The sequence below is a fragment of the Equus asinus genome, chromosome 16 (genome assembly GCF_041296235.1).
Source record: "Equus asinus isolate D_3611 breed Donkey chromosome 16, EquAss-T2T_v2, whole genome shotgun sequence".
In the NCBI taxonomy this organism is placed as follows: Eukaryota; Metazoa; Chordata; class Mammalia; order Perissodactyla; family Equidae; genus Equus; species Equus asinus.
The window spans coordinates 19,049,638-19,065,392 of record NC_091805.1 but is presented as its reverse complement, the minus strand read 5'-3'; positions in this window follow the sequence as shown (position 1 = coordinate 19,065,392).

The following is a 15,755-nucleotide window of genomic DNA, read 5'->3' as shown; positions in this document are numbered from 1 at the left end:
AAAAAGAGCATTAAAGTGTGCATACCGGTGTCCTAAGGCCCAGACCTAGAAATGGCATGTATCACTTCTACTCAAGTTTTATCTGCAAGAACCTAGTTACCTGCAAGGGAGGCTGGAAAGTGTACCAGAACTATTAGAAGAAGAGGAAAGGATGGATTTCGGTGGACAGCTGCAGTCTCTGCCAGCAAATGTCTATTACCTTAGATGGTATGGTCGATTATGCCCAGCATGGACCCAATAGGTGGTCATGAAAAATAACCCTTCTCTCCATAAGTGTTTATCAACCTTGTTCACGAGCCTGACCATAAGCTTCATTTAAAACCATTCTCCTATAAAGGACAAATCTCTGTCTACACATGCCATGAACCCATGGCCTCCCATACTACTTCTGGGCGTGGTTACCTAGAACCACTGTTCACTCTCTTCTCAAGCTGGTTGTTTCTTAACTTGTGAAAGGGACTCATTTGCTTGAAAGTCCCTGAAGGTGAGTTAGGCCTCAGAATTGGCCTCAGTGTAGTGTGTCTGCCATTATAGAGAAATCCTCAAGAATCTGGGCTGTGTTTTAGGCTCCATTGTTCTTTGCCTGAAGGGAACAATTTGATTTTTGTTATTTGAGTGTCATTACTTACAAAATAAGAACCACTTCACTTTTCCTAATGCCTTTTGAGATGACTAGATGTACACAAAGGGTTAAAACTCATGGCAATGTGTTAATATTACTCTAAAATGACCCAGTCCAATCAGGTAAAAATAAGAAAACAACTTTAGACCACTTATCCTACCCCCATTCTGTTTGTAATGCCCAGAGCCCCTCTCTGGAATTAACAAGAGGAATGAAGAGGTTTTGGATGGAATGCCAATAAAGTAATGGCTGGTTTTGACTACACAAAATAAAGACATTATTAACAGCTGCCAGAAACAGAAGGACCACATATTCACACGAGAAACATCAACCCCACAAGGGCCAAGGCTGCTGACCACCTGGAGGAGCATTGTGGACCACACTCTGTGAACTGCTCTAGAATTACTAAAAATGGATTTTTTAAAAATCTTTTAGAAATGCGTCTGGCCTATTGCTTGAGTGCTTTCCAAGAAAAATGACTGGGCATGATTACTATTTACATGCTAATTAAGCTGTTTTATTTTTCTTCTCTGCCTTGGCCTTGCTTCTTAAAAATGTTGCTCACAATGCCCTGGGTCATAGTGACCCAGTTACATTGGAACATGGCAGTATGGCATTCGCTGGTTCTTTCTATCTTCTTCTTCCCATCTGACTAGCTCACCTAATTACACAGTAAGTCACTGATTCTATGACACAGGGAGAAAAATCTTCCCGAGCTAGTCATTGATGCTTCTATTTCACTCAGGGAAAACTTATCAAAGGAGACAAGGAACCCTAAATGCAGCAGATATTTGATGCTAGTGGTAAGCTTATATTGTTGCCGTAGCAACCTTGTCATTAAGGATGTTTCAGCATTTCCTATTAACCTCTATTTTCAGAGGTTTATAACTTCTTGGTAAAAATTCCCTCCAGGCTAAAATTTGGTGTACATGAACTCAGACGTGCCAGGTGTCAGTGAATATATACATATATAGTATCCATTTTCTCAAAGAAAGCCTGGTGAATTTCCAAATGAATTATCTCGTTTTTCATAGGGTACAAATTCATTAAATCTAGTGTTAACTTGATTATTTTTAAAGTATTCTTATGGCAACACAACGAAGCATTCTTAAGATTTAGCATTTTGCTCTTGTTTTCTTTCCTTTTACCTCAATCCTTGGCACAGTCACAGTGATTTAACTCAAATGTCACTAAGAGAGATTTGACTGGCTCAAGATCGGTTTAAATTCACTTTAAACAGAGGCAGTTAGAAGTGAAGGCTATGTGAATCTGGAGTTTATATTTTATATTTATCAAAGTATAGGGAATAAAAAAGAAACCTAACTGGTTGTGCAGTGTAAGAGTCAGGGATGGAAAAGGGAGGGACTAAGATCTGAACCCACCGCCTCCCTCTTACTTCTCCCTTCCTCTGTCATGGGCCACATTATCCCTGATCCCAAGGAAGAATCTTCCAGTTTCCCAAAGATTAGAAACCAATTCTCCCTCCAACCACAGATTTTAGAATTGAGTAACACGGTAGTCCAGGTTTTGTTCTGTTTAGATAATTTCTTAATAAATTTTCCAATTTACTTTTTAACTTTTTAATTTGAAGAATTTTAAACCCATAGAAAAGTTACAAGTATAGAATAGAATAGAGGTAAAAGGAAAGAAAAGAAGATCTATCTCTTATATTAACCAATTGTTAACATTCAGCTAAACCATTTGAGGGTTGTTAACATTATTATACTTCAGGTCTAAGTATTTCAGTGTTTATCTTCTAAGAATAAGGACAGCTTCCCATGCTCCCACAAAACAATGATCATATCCGTTTAACATTAATGCAATTATCTACAATAATTCTTATGCAATGTCCTCAATTGTCCCACTTTTATTCTGTTTAGCTTTGTTTTTCAACTAGGATCCAATCAAGGATCATGTATTACATACAGTCGTCCCTGAATATTGACTATTTCTCTAATCGATCTTGCTTTTCATGACATTGACTTTTTTAAAGAGGTCAGGTCTCTTGTATTAGAATACAGAATATTCCTCAATTATTTCCTTATAATTAGATTTGGGCTAAACGTTTTTGACAGGAATACTACATAGGTGATATTAGTCCCTTCTCAGTATCACATCAAAAAAATACATAATGCCAATTTTTCCCATTATTGATGACCAAGTTATTTCTTAGTTTTATAACTTTTTTTCAGTTTCCTTCTGTGTTTTTAATACAATGTATCAAACCATTCCCTTAGTGATGGCCATTTATTCACCGTGTTTACAGTTGTATATGTATATTTTTTCCCATGCCATATGATGCTCCTGACGTCTAGGGACATAAACTCTTATATGATTTTCATTTTCTTTCAATGGGACAGAATCCAAGGAGTGAGATTACTGTGTCAAAGAGTATGTGCACTTTAATTTTAATAGAGGCTTGATTATTGTAAAAGCTATTTATCCATAGGTCCAGTACTAGTGTATGAGAGACTTTTTTTGCCTACCCACCAGGAGCAGTATTCTCAGTTATTTTAATATTTTCTTCTCTCGTAGATATAAAGTGATGACCTCTCATTAATATTTTATTGCTTTTTTGGTCTAAAACGTTTGGGCAGCTTTATATGTTTGTTGGCTATTTTGATTTGCTTATCTATGAATTACCTCTTCACATCATAGGCTTATTTTTTCTAAAAGAATTTTTGTCCCTATCTAGTGAATTTGAAAGAGATCTTCGTACATCACATTCACGTTTCTAACTTTCTTCTTTCTTCTGTCATAATTTTTTTTACGTTCTCGTCTATTGATTTTATTTATGGTATCACTTGCCTTTCGAAGATTTTAAAAATATTTTAATACAGTCAAATATGTGTTCTTTTCTTTTACAGCTTCTATAGTTCCAGTTTTAGGAAGCAGATAACCCCCACTCCTGGATTTTTTATGTGATGTCCTAGATTATTTTGCAGAATACTTATTATTTTATATTTTTAAGATTTTAATGTAGCTACAATCTAATTTTACAAGGGACAACATAGAGTTTAATTCTATTACCTCCCAGATGACTGGCCATGTAACAATTCTTTTAGATAGCACAATTTATTAGAAAATCTTTTTCCCCACTCAATAGAAATGTCTTGTTAATTATGTTGAATTTTCCTATGTATTAGAATCTATTTCTCCATTTTTTCCTACCCCTGACCTATTTATCTCTTCATATTCCTATATTATATAGATTTGAATACATCTTCTCCCATTTTAAGGTTTTATTTTATTTTAACTTATCGGTTGTTTAGTTGGCACCTGTTCTCAATTATTTCCTTAGATTGGGGTACTTGAGTAACATTTTAAAAATTATTACATATGTGCAAAAATATGCTTACCCTAACAAGTGAATAATAATTTGTCTGTTTATAGGACTGTTGGATGGGATTCCTGATTCTTAGAAATCTATAAAATATCTGTAGATAATGTTCTTTCTTGTAACTTGCAATGTTGGAGATGAAATGTCTGATGCCAGTCTGATTCTTTCACCTTTGTCAGAAATTTGTCCTTTCTTGCCAAGAATATGCAACCTGTTCTCACTATTTTTAGAGTTAAGAAAAAATACATGTCTATGCATGTGTACTTTTCTAATCATTCCTTCCTTCCTTTCAATCTGGAAATTCAGTTCTTTTTCCATTTTAGGGAATTTCTTTAACGAGTGTTTAATTATCGTCCATCACCCATTTCTTTCCTTTTTTAACTTATATTTTTTGGAGTCTTGATTAATCACATGTTAAGTTTCCTGCTTCTATCCTGCAAGTCTCATATCCTACCAAACTTCATTTTTCTTTTTGTTAGTTTTGCCTCTTTTGCTGTGACTTTTAAAATTAAAATTTATTCTATTTGCTTTTCTAAGTCACCAGTTCAGATCTCAACCATACCCATACTTTTCTTGTACAAATTATTCAGATTGGAAATTATGATTATATGTCCAGCAACTCCATGGATTGCTTGTGTGCATATGTACACTTTCATGCTACGTTTGCATCTTCTAAGGTGTTTTTACTGTTTTCCTTTCCAGTTCATGCCTTTCTCCCCAACAATTCTAAATCAGCGGGCATTCTGGTTTAACTGTTCTGACTGATGGTATCTCAGATTGCTGAGCACCTAGAGGGATAGGATTATTTTTCTTTCTAGACTGATTGGTAATTCATCTGGTTGTTATAGGATCCTAATTAGCAGCACTCCCAAAAGTGAGAGAAAAGAAGTAGTCTTTAAGTAGGTCAGCCACGTAGCATCAGACAAACTTTAGGTGCAAGAAGATGCAGTCCACCCAGCCAGCTGCTCCTTAGCCTCTTGAAAGCACGTACCATGTACACTAAAGTGACAACAATTTTGGAATTATCCTGAGAAAGCTATACTCCTCTGTGGGCCAAGTTATTCTAAATACGCTGCATTTTTTAACTTTCTCCATGGGACTCTCTGATTTGGGTCTCCAGGTTCTTACCAACATTCCCCCCTCCAAAAAAAGCCCAAAATAAATTCACTCCATTGGAATCACAGTGGATTCTAAGAAAAGCAAATAGATTAAGATCAATAGAGGAGGTGAAGCAGGGTAGCCATAGGTAAGTCACAAATTACTGAATCCTCTCTATTTACTTTTTCTACAATGATTTTTATTTTCAATTCTACTAATGTTTACCTTAAAATTTTACAAGTATGTGCTTAAATTTATTTTAAACTTACTATTGGAATCCGCTTAAAAATTTTCCACTTTCTTTCATAAATGTGAAGCTTTTGAGACATTCCCAACTGTCCAAAACACATCTTCCCAGTACATGTTTCTCATCTGAAATTATAAACTCTATGGCTTTTACTTTGCTTTCAAATGTCAAAGAAAAACTGTTACCAAATTTTAGTCAGCATCAAAAAATAATATTAAAATTTCTCTCAATATAGTTAACAGATTTTATTTCTCAACCTGTCAGTTATTTTCAGCCATAATGTTCTCATTATAATTTGACTCTTATTTCCTCATTTTGGACTAGATCTTCTGGCAGTTTAATAGTTTACCCTGAAAAGAACACAAACTGGGTGGCATAGGATTAAGCCCTTGCACCTCAAGAAATTCCTTCTCTTGTCTTCGTAAATGAATGACAAATTGGCTGAAAAGATAATTCTTGGGTCAGAACATTTTCCTTCAGGATGCTAGAGTTGTTGCTCCATTTTCTTCTATCCTTTAGGGTTGCAGAAATGTGGAGACATGCCCGATTTTTCTTTTCTTATACAGAAGAAAAGGCCTTTTTGGTCTCTTTGATGTTTGTAGAATTCTTCTGTATCTTTGAAGTTTCCAATTCCACAAGGCCATTTCTAAGTATGATTTTATTTTTAAGTTTGGCTGGAACATAGTGTATACTCTTGGTTTTTAGAAGAAACAATCTCTTCAGAATTGAGAATAATTTCTTCTTTTTTCTTTTCTTTTTTTTTCTTATATCTATTCTGTTCCTTCTTTCTAAAATGTTTTATTACTTATAGTTTGGACCTCTTGAATCTGACTTTTATGCCCTTATGCTTTTTCACCCATTTTTTTCCTCATCTGATCATTTCCACTGGGTCCTGTAAATTTTTCCTAAACTCTCCTCAAAGCTTCTATTTTCTAGCATGTACAATCTGCCAGAAAACAATCCTGTTTATCATCACAGTACAGTCCTTTCTGATTGCTTTTCTTGTCTGCTGCTTTTGGATTTCTTTGTTACAAAAGTTCCGGATTAACAATAAAAAAAATGACATTCAGCCGTATCTGAGAGTATATGATGAAACATTGCAGTCTGAAGCCTGAAAATGTCTACTTTTCCAGTCTGCTGCTTGAAACCTTGATCTGATGGCTGAAGCTCCATGTTGGTCCATGGAGTAATCTTGGGGTTGGGATTTAGGCAAGGTGGAAAGATGACATTTAAGGAACCTAAGTTTCTGAGGGTTTGGTAGAAAAGAGCCACTCTGCTAGCTGTGAACAGCTTATTTCCCAATTTTATGTAAGTTAAAAGAAATTTCTTCTTTAATTTAAGCCACTGTTATTCTTGACTCCTTTTAAATGCCTCTAGAGGGATTATAGAGCCAAGCTACTCCAGCTTAATTGACAGCATTATTTCTTAATTCATTTTGTGGCCTTTAGGCACATTACTAAGGGTCTCTGTGCCTCGGTTTACTCATCCATAAAATGGGGATACTAATCGCACCTATTTCATGGTTGTTAGGATTTAATAAATTACTGAGTAAAGTTCCTGGCACATGGTGATCACTGGATGGCGTGTTTATTATTATCTTTAGCTTTAGTGTGGAATTTATCTTGGTCTCACACATCATTGACTACTGCAGAAAAGCTACCACAATGGCTGTTTTTTTGCTGTACGTGTTTACAACGCTATGTGTCAGGAACCAGAGGCAGAGGCCAAATATACATTTCTGATTATGTCACAGAAATATTTTCCCATATCTACTCTATCTTGCAGGAATTCCTTAAATCTACAGATAGGCTTCTATGCTTGACCAATATCAATTTAACCAGCCATAGATGTTTCTAGTAATGGTGGAGATTTTTTTCCTACTTTGAAATTTCATTTCAATAATATTTATAAGATGAAAAGGTGGATGTCTGTGTTCATACTACCCAGAATTCTAGGGTAAGACCACTTGTCAGCGTCAATGAGGGATGGCACCACACCAACATCTCCTTTTGTGTTCCAGGTCCTCCCACTGTCTCCTGTCACTCTTAAACCCTAGTCCCTGTTGACCTGTCAATTTGCCTCTCTTTTGTCCTCAGTCTTGATTAGACTGACTAAGAGTAAGAGCTCATATGGCTTTGCCGAGAAAGAGAGAAAAAAAGAGAGAGATTGTTTAGTAATTCCTAATTGTATATCCTGGCCAAACTCAGCTTAGGCCACCCTGAGCCCCCAGCCCTGCTCTAGACCTGGTAGATGACACTGTAGTAATTATTTAGTCCGAGCACAAATTCAAAAAACTTCCCCCCTGATTCGTAATAGTGTTACGAATTTTTCATTTTGATCCTAGTCACTTTATGTCTTGTAGAATCTATTTACATTCTAATGAAATGAGGCTTTCTCCACAGAAATGCAGGTCAAATGGATTGGGGTACATAATCAGGCCCTTAGCGCCAGGCCTTATAAGTTCTCATTAAGATATTATCTTATTATAAGTACTTATCCATTTCTGTGTCATACTGATGTATCCTAATTAAGACCGAAAGTTACTTCCTCTAAATCCTGGCACAAACCTCCTATAAATTTTCCCTCAAATTTCGGGTAAAAAGTTGATGATATCTAAGATCAACATGACTTAATCTCTAGTCTTATAGCCTTAACCATATCTTGCTGGAAACTGGAAATAGCCCTTGAACCATTTAAACTGGTGTCACTACCCAGCAGCATGGCTATTTAATACCTACAGGCTTTCTAAAAATAATCCTTAAGAAATTGGATATCCATGGATGTTGGGGTGAAATATAATTCAGTTTGCAACTTGAGAGTGAGGCGAGAGATTAAAAGGACTCTTTAAGGTAATCAAATAATGTATTACTGGATAAGTTTGAATCTCTGTCTAGTACATCTATTCTAGAAAAACTTTTTTTCCTAATTGTGCAGCTCTGATTTCAGGGTTTTGAGGTTCAATGCCTTTTCTGTTTTCTGGTCTTATTCTGTTAATCATTGTGTTTTGAGCTGGCCGATACCTGCTCTTATACCATTGATCCAATAGTTAGGTGTCCTGGTAAAAATTCTTGGCTCAGACATGGAGTAATAATTTTAAGCTGGGGTGCAGCTGAATGCTGAACTGTGAAGTCAAAAACCTCAGACTACAATATGCACAAAGTATTAAAGGATTGACCTAGAGTGATGTCGTGTTTAAAGACTCATCGCCAAACTGGCAAACAAGGGTTTAATTCTTTTCTTTTTTTTGAGGAAGATTAGCCCTGATCTAACATCCACTGCCAATCCTCCCCTTTTTGCTGAGGAAGCCTGGCCCTGAGCTAACATCCCTGCCCATCTTCCTCTCCTTTATATGTGGGACGCCTACCACAGCATGGTTTGCCAAGTGGTGCCATGTCTGCACCCGGGATCCTAACTGGCAAACCCCAGCGGCGAAATCGAAACATGCAAACTTATCCACTGAACAACCGGACCAGCCCCAAGGGTTTGGTTCTTAAATCCTCGACCTCCAAGGACTTTAAAGTGGCTCCAGATCATGACATTCTGCAACACTTCTCCTCTGTCTCTCTCCAATTCTCTTGTACTGAATACTTTATTTTGCCAAGCTCTCCCCACTCACTCTGTTATATGAATATTAACCTAACTAGATTTGCTAAGTCCTTTCTTTCCTCCTACCTGAAATCGCCTCTTCCTCAGCCACTTCTCTAATTTTGCATCACAAAAGTCTATGAAACAGCCTGGGCAGATTTAAAAATACATACATCATCTGCATGGAGGATGAGAGAAAAGTAGAAACAGAATATAAGGATTCTCTTCTTGGCAACATATCCCAAGATCACTTTGTAGAGTTGTGCATGTTCTGCACTGCACAACTCAGTTATGGCCTCTGTTTACAAGCTACAATCTGAACTTAATAAAGTTTATTCCCTCACAATCAGAAAAAATTATGAGATTAACAACAAGTGTCATTTACTGAGAACTAGTCTGTCTGACTATAAAAGTACATGCTTTTTCTATCATGCTATGGTACTTAGCTCTTAATTTCCTCATTTGGCCATAAGTATGCACTTAGTAGGTGCTCAAGAAAAAGTTTTGAATTACATAGCTGGATTAAATACTAGGTGTTATCTGTAGTAAGATGTTCAAATTAAGGAGAAAGAGAACTGACATTTGTCCAATAAGAGCATTTTCCAAGAACCAGGCTAGATACTTTAAAGTGTTTTGTTTAATTCTTACAACAAGACTGAAGAGAAGGCCATTTTGCAAATTTTACAGATGAGATGAAGAATCAGAGATGGTCAGCAAGTAAATGGGTATATTGGAATTCAAATCTAGGCCAGAACCCAAAGTTTGTGTAATTTTCAGGTGAACTAAGAGGAAATATACCCAAGCTTACCACCTGTGATGGTCAATTTTATGTGTTAACTTGACTGGCAACAAGGTGTCCAGATTAAACATTATTTGTGGGTGTGTCTGTGAGGGCATCTCTGGATGAAATTAGCATTTTAATCAGTGGACCCAGTAAAGCAATTTGCCCTCCCCACTGTGGGTGGGCATCATCCAACACATTGAGGGCCTGAGTAGAACCAAAAGATAAAAGAAGGAAAAATTCTGCCCTCCTGCATTATTCACAATAACCAGGACTTGGAATCAACTCAAGTGCCCATCAACTGATGAATGGATAAAGATGTGATATATATATATACAATGGAATACTACTCAGCCATAAAAAGACAAAATTGTCCCATTTGCAACAACATGGATAGACCTCAAGGGTATTACATTAAGGGAAATAGCCAGACAAAGAAAGACAAACACTGCATGGTTTCACTCACATGTGGAAGATAAACAAATACACAGACAAAGAGAACAGATAGTGGTTACCAGAGGGGAAGGAGGTAAGGCGGAGGGTGAAAGGGGTAAAAGGACACATATATATGGTGATGGATAAAAAGTAGACTATTGGGGGTGAGCAAGATACTATACAGAAATTGATGTATAATAATGTACATCTGAAATTACATAATATTATAAACCAATATGACCTCAGTAAAATAATTAAAAACAAAAAATTCTGCCCTTTCTGCTCGGGCTGAGACATTGAATTTCTGCTGTCCTTGACACTCCTGGATCTCAAGCCTTCACATGGGAACCAGTTAACACCACTGGCCCTCCTGGGTCTCCAGCTTACAGATGGCAGACAATGGGATTTCTCAGCCTCCATAATTGCATGAGCCAATTCTTTATAAAAAATGTCTTCCTATGGGTATATCCTACTGATTTGGTTTCTGTGGAGAACCCTGACTAATATACCATCCTCAAAATTTTTACTAGGGAGGAAATAAAATATTTTTAGTCGCTAAAGTGATTTCTATACAGTCACCTCTGTTCTTTTCCAAAATACTCTAGCTGAAATTGCTAGTTTTTTGCTTTGGCGTATAAGACAATAGCTATGAAACTCCTGGGTTCTAAGTGCCACCTCAAAATTTTCCATACACCAGATCATTAGACTTCATTAAGTGCAGTATATAAATCATAGCTGGAAACCATGCGGGAGGCTAGGAATCTTGAAGTTTAGAAATTCTAAATCTTAAAGCATGACCTCAGTTAATAACTACTATCTGCTAATTAATAAACAATTATGTTAATGAACAAATTTAGCAACAACATTTTCAATCACCTTTGAGTGTGAAAGTCAATGTGATATTCCTAAATGAGCCCTACAAAGTTCTGATTTCCTGGATACAAGTCTCAGTTCTGTCAATTTAATTACCAACTAATCTCTAGCAAGTTGTTTAATCTCTGTCTCAGCTTCCTCATTTGTAAAATGAAGGAAGCAACATTGCCTGAATGTGTTATACTGTACCCAGCATTACTATGGATGTAATTTTAATTTCTTTACTCCCTGCTACATTTTAAATCAATTCCTGTGTTGTTCCTATGTCTTCTCTTCCCTTCTACTTGTTTAAAAGGAGTAACGTGTTTACTTTGAAAGCATAGCAACTTTCTCCCTTGAAGTTGTAGAATAGACACTTAACATGGTTTTCTTATTCAGCAGAAGAGAATGGGTAAGAGTTTTAGAAATGCTGTACTGTATGTTTACCCCTATTTTTTTTTTACTACCAAATATGGAAAAAACCCTTTAATTTACTTTGTTATTTAGTGATGTATTTTAATTATCACTATGATGTGAACTTGGGGTCTCTATATTCAGCCCCATGGCAAGAATGTATTACTCAAACTACAAGAAAGAAAGAAATTGTGACTCTGTCCCTTATATAACCCAACCAATTGATATATTCTTGTATTATTATATCAGAACATTTTAATATTTTCCAGGTACGTTTTTCCCCATCTAAATTATTTTAAATATTTTTATGAAAATTTCAAGACAGATTTTTATTATATTTTTAAATCAGTTCTCCTTGACACCCACCTCAGACTGCACCTTCAAATTTCTCATGAAAGGTGAATTGGAAAAAGAATTCCAGATGTAGAAGCCATATACAATTAACTTTTTTAAGGAATATTTTTTTCCATCTGTCCCAAAGGTCTGTGAGCCTAATTGGTTTGGTAAGTTTGGGGCTAATAGGGATGAGCAGTCCTTCTTGTGCTCTCATTCTCCACAAATCATCTAAGCCTGTTGATAGTACCTCTTAAATATGTCTGTAAATCCACCCCACTGGAACGATTTCAATTCTGCACACTATTGCTGCTTATTTTATTAAAACACTATATGCATTCCCACTCCATCGTGCTTGTTTATTCCTCTGTCTACCCACAAAACTAAAGGCTCTATGTCGTATTCCTCGTTGTATCTTCACCCCCTAGAATAATGCTCAGTGTGCTAGATATCTACCATTTGCCCTCCCACTCCCCTCAACACCCTTAAACTCTGCTCTATGTCTTAGAGCATATGATCCATATGGACTGTATCAATGGGCTTTCTTGCCATGACTTTAAGTTGGTTTCTTCTAAAGAAAGACCCTGGCATGACATCAGAAAAAGAGTGAGAATGGAGTTTTGGGGCCTGATTCCCCAGGACTGGGCACTTTGGGTCCATTACATCCCTCCACTAAAGGCCACAGCTCATCTCAGCTCTTTTTCCAGGACCTACAACCATTCTTTCCCCTTTCTCCCTCAGATCTAGAGATGGTAAACTACAAATATTTATTTGATTAATTTAAATGGAATTACTTTGTGTAAAATACTTTTTTCCCCCTGGTGGATGTTTTCTAGAGTGAATAAAGTGAATGAGTTTTCTGAGGTCTGGCTGCCCATTTATTGACCAGTATATAGAGCAATATTGTATACCTAGATGGTATAGAAATTAATATTTTATATTTTAATAATCACTTATTTAAATGTATAATTGAAAAACAGGCATATCAGGTCTATGATTTTGTGGATATTATAGAGTAATATATATTTTTCTTACAGAACACAATTAATTGAAAACATTGTTAATTGAAAGAAAAATGCCATGTCAATAACATTTACTTAGTACTGATAGCAATGGTAGCAGTGACAAACTTATAGGCGTGTTTTGTGACTGTGTAATTTGGGAAGTACTAGTATAGAGGATTTTGAGGCTGCCTCTAATCATGCAGAAAAGGCTTGGGATGGATTAAGGATGTCTGCCACAGGCACTAGAAGGACAAAAATTACACATGCCAGGTGTGTGTCATGTCTCGTGTCTGGCCCTTATTTTACCTTGGTAATCTGGGGAAGAGAATTTCTACTTCTACTAGCTTGCTTCAGCTGTTCTGCTGGAGTTGGAGATCCTAAAACAGTGCTGCCAGATACAAGGGTGAAAGAATTTTCCTTTTTTGCTTTTGACGGAAATCCTTCTGTTCCTATAACTCCAGAAGTTGAGCTGAAGCTCATTCAACTGCCCCAAATGGCACAGCTACTCTCTTGAATTATTAGATCCTAGCAGAATAACAAAGATCTTGAAAGAGTCATTAGTGTCATCATTGTAATTGTGTAAGCAGAAAAGCTACCACTTCCATCTTTGGAGTCAACGACATAATTTTTCGTAATTTTGACACAGGTTAAAAATCTGTAGATCATTGGAATCATGATTACAGGATCATGGAATGGGAGAAACTTGCAGGAACTAAATTTTTTATAGGAACTGAATAATTAAAACTTATTTTCATGGCTATTCTCCTGGGCGGTGACTGGGTTTATAACTGTGGGCACACCATACTGGGAGTGAAACATTCAGTAGGTCCAATTCTGCAGAGGCAAGTATTTTATTTACCTATTTATGTACAATTTATACCCCACCTTCCTCCAAAACATATGTTACACCAAAGAAAAAGTAATAATAATGTACACTTGATTGGTTTGGAAGCGCAGTAACAAGCTCTATTAATTAATTATACTTCGTATTTCCATCCCATTTTGTTTGGTTATGATCAGTAAGACTACCACAGCTTAATGGATCCTAGAATACTTCCAGACAAATAAAATGGTAGAATAAAATGCTTACAGTTAAAAAAAAAGAAAAAAATGACTTTTGGACCTGATTGGTCCAGTTAGCACGTCTGCACTGATTCGATCCACTCAATAATTTCAAATATCCTATTTTGTGCGTACAATTCGCACATGGTAAAAAGCATTTGTAGACAAATATCTTAAGAGCTCAAAGAGTTAAAATAGGGTTTTGTGGGGGGACATCAGAAGAAGCCCCCATTAAGTGATTGTCCAGTTACTTTCTGTGGTCTAACCTATTGAAGAGAATGAAATCAGCCACAGCTATTCCCATTTTAAAAGACATGAGCTTAGTTTTTTGATGCTCATTACTCTGTATAAAAATCCATTTCTCTCTTTGCTCTCTCTTTAGAAACTCTTTGTTTAATAATGCTCAGTAAATTAGGCCTCCATAGGCTTGGCGTTATCCCACCCGCTAGTTTCTTTTCCTTTTTGTACCTCTGTAAAATATCTGCTTAGAGTCTCTGATTTGAAATGTTAATTAAGGTGGGCCTGGCCTCAGGTTACAGTGTACATCCCTTTTTACATGCAAAGGGGATATGCTAACTAGGTTACTTGGAATCTGGGGGCCAAGAGGGAGCCTTCCAGAAGACAACAAAAGTCCACAAAGAACGGGACACTTCTCAGCAACTCTCAGGAAACGATCGGTAAGACAGTGTTGGCTGAAATGAGTGAGGTAGCACACCGAGGGGCCTGGGGTTAATTTTGACCACTTTTTTCCTTTTGTAATCTCTTAATGTTGAGTTTCTATCCAGTAAACATAGGTATAATATGATTTAATTAGATATTCAAAAAAGCCAGATATGTGAGTAATCCTATCGACTGATTTCAAAAGGGTAAATAAGATTAAATCGACTTGAATTCAAGACAATGATCTCAAGATTTTAAGGTTTCTGAGTAGAGATTCTTTTCAAATCTTCTGGCCCCCCTGGAAAGCCTGGAGAGGATTCTATATTACATTGTAAAGAGAGCGTCTGTGTGTCTGTGTGCGTTGTGAGTGTGGGCATGAATGGGTATGTGAGAAAATAGTGTGGGAGTGTGAATGCATTTTTACACAGCTCTACTCGCGAGGAAGAGTTAGAAAGGCAAAATCTACATTTGAAAGCAAGGACACCGTAGATGTTAACTTTACATCCTGTAAGATGTGGCACAAAGAAATAAATTAATATTGTTGTGTAAAAAGGACCTTAAATTAGCCCCCAGAGACACGAACTGCAAAATACAGGCAAAAGTTACACCTTTAATTACTCTGGTGGAAGCTTTGAGATTTTGAGACATTTGGATAAATCACTTTCATAGTTATGGAGAGTATTTTCAAACTCTTTTGATTATAATGTTGTAGATGAGAAATGCTACTTTCATTCTTCTCCTACTTGAGACGTTTCAAGTTCTCCTGTCGATTAGCATTTGCTCAGCTGTAGAGGACAGCTCTTCCAGCACACACACAAAAAGAAAGTGTTTCTCTTAGAGGTCAATCTTTACTCTCTTTTTCTTTTCTTCCCAGTAAAGCAGTCTTTCTTCCTTGCTTTATAGCAGGAGTTCATTGTGTGCGAACCATACGCCCTCCAATAGCCAGAGATGCTGAGGAATCATTCTGTTTTTGAATATAGCGGTCAGTCATGTATTTCAGGCTTTCTCCTTAGTTCTTGAAGGTTGACTAGCCATCCCCTATGTGTTAAAGTCATTAAAGACAAAACATTTAAGTGAATTGAACAATTAGTTTTTTGAGCAAATGTTTGAACAAAAAGACGATGCAAAATACTCAGTGACAGAAGAGAGCGTGTGTTTTTTACGCCCCCTCGCCTCCTTTATTAAGAATAACCTTTGAGAAATAAATAAAGTAAGATGTGGGTGCGGGGAGAAGGTTTTCTTAAGGAAAGATGAAGGAGAGCTGGGAAGCTTATAGCATTGGCAGTTGATCCATTATGCTGACCCACTCAAAACGCCGTTTT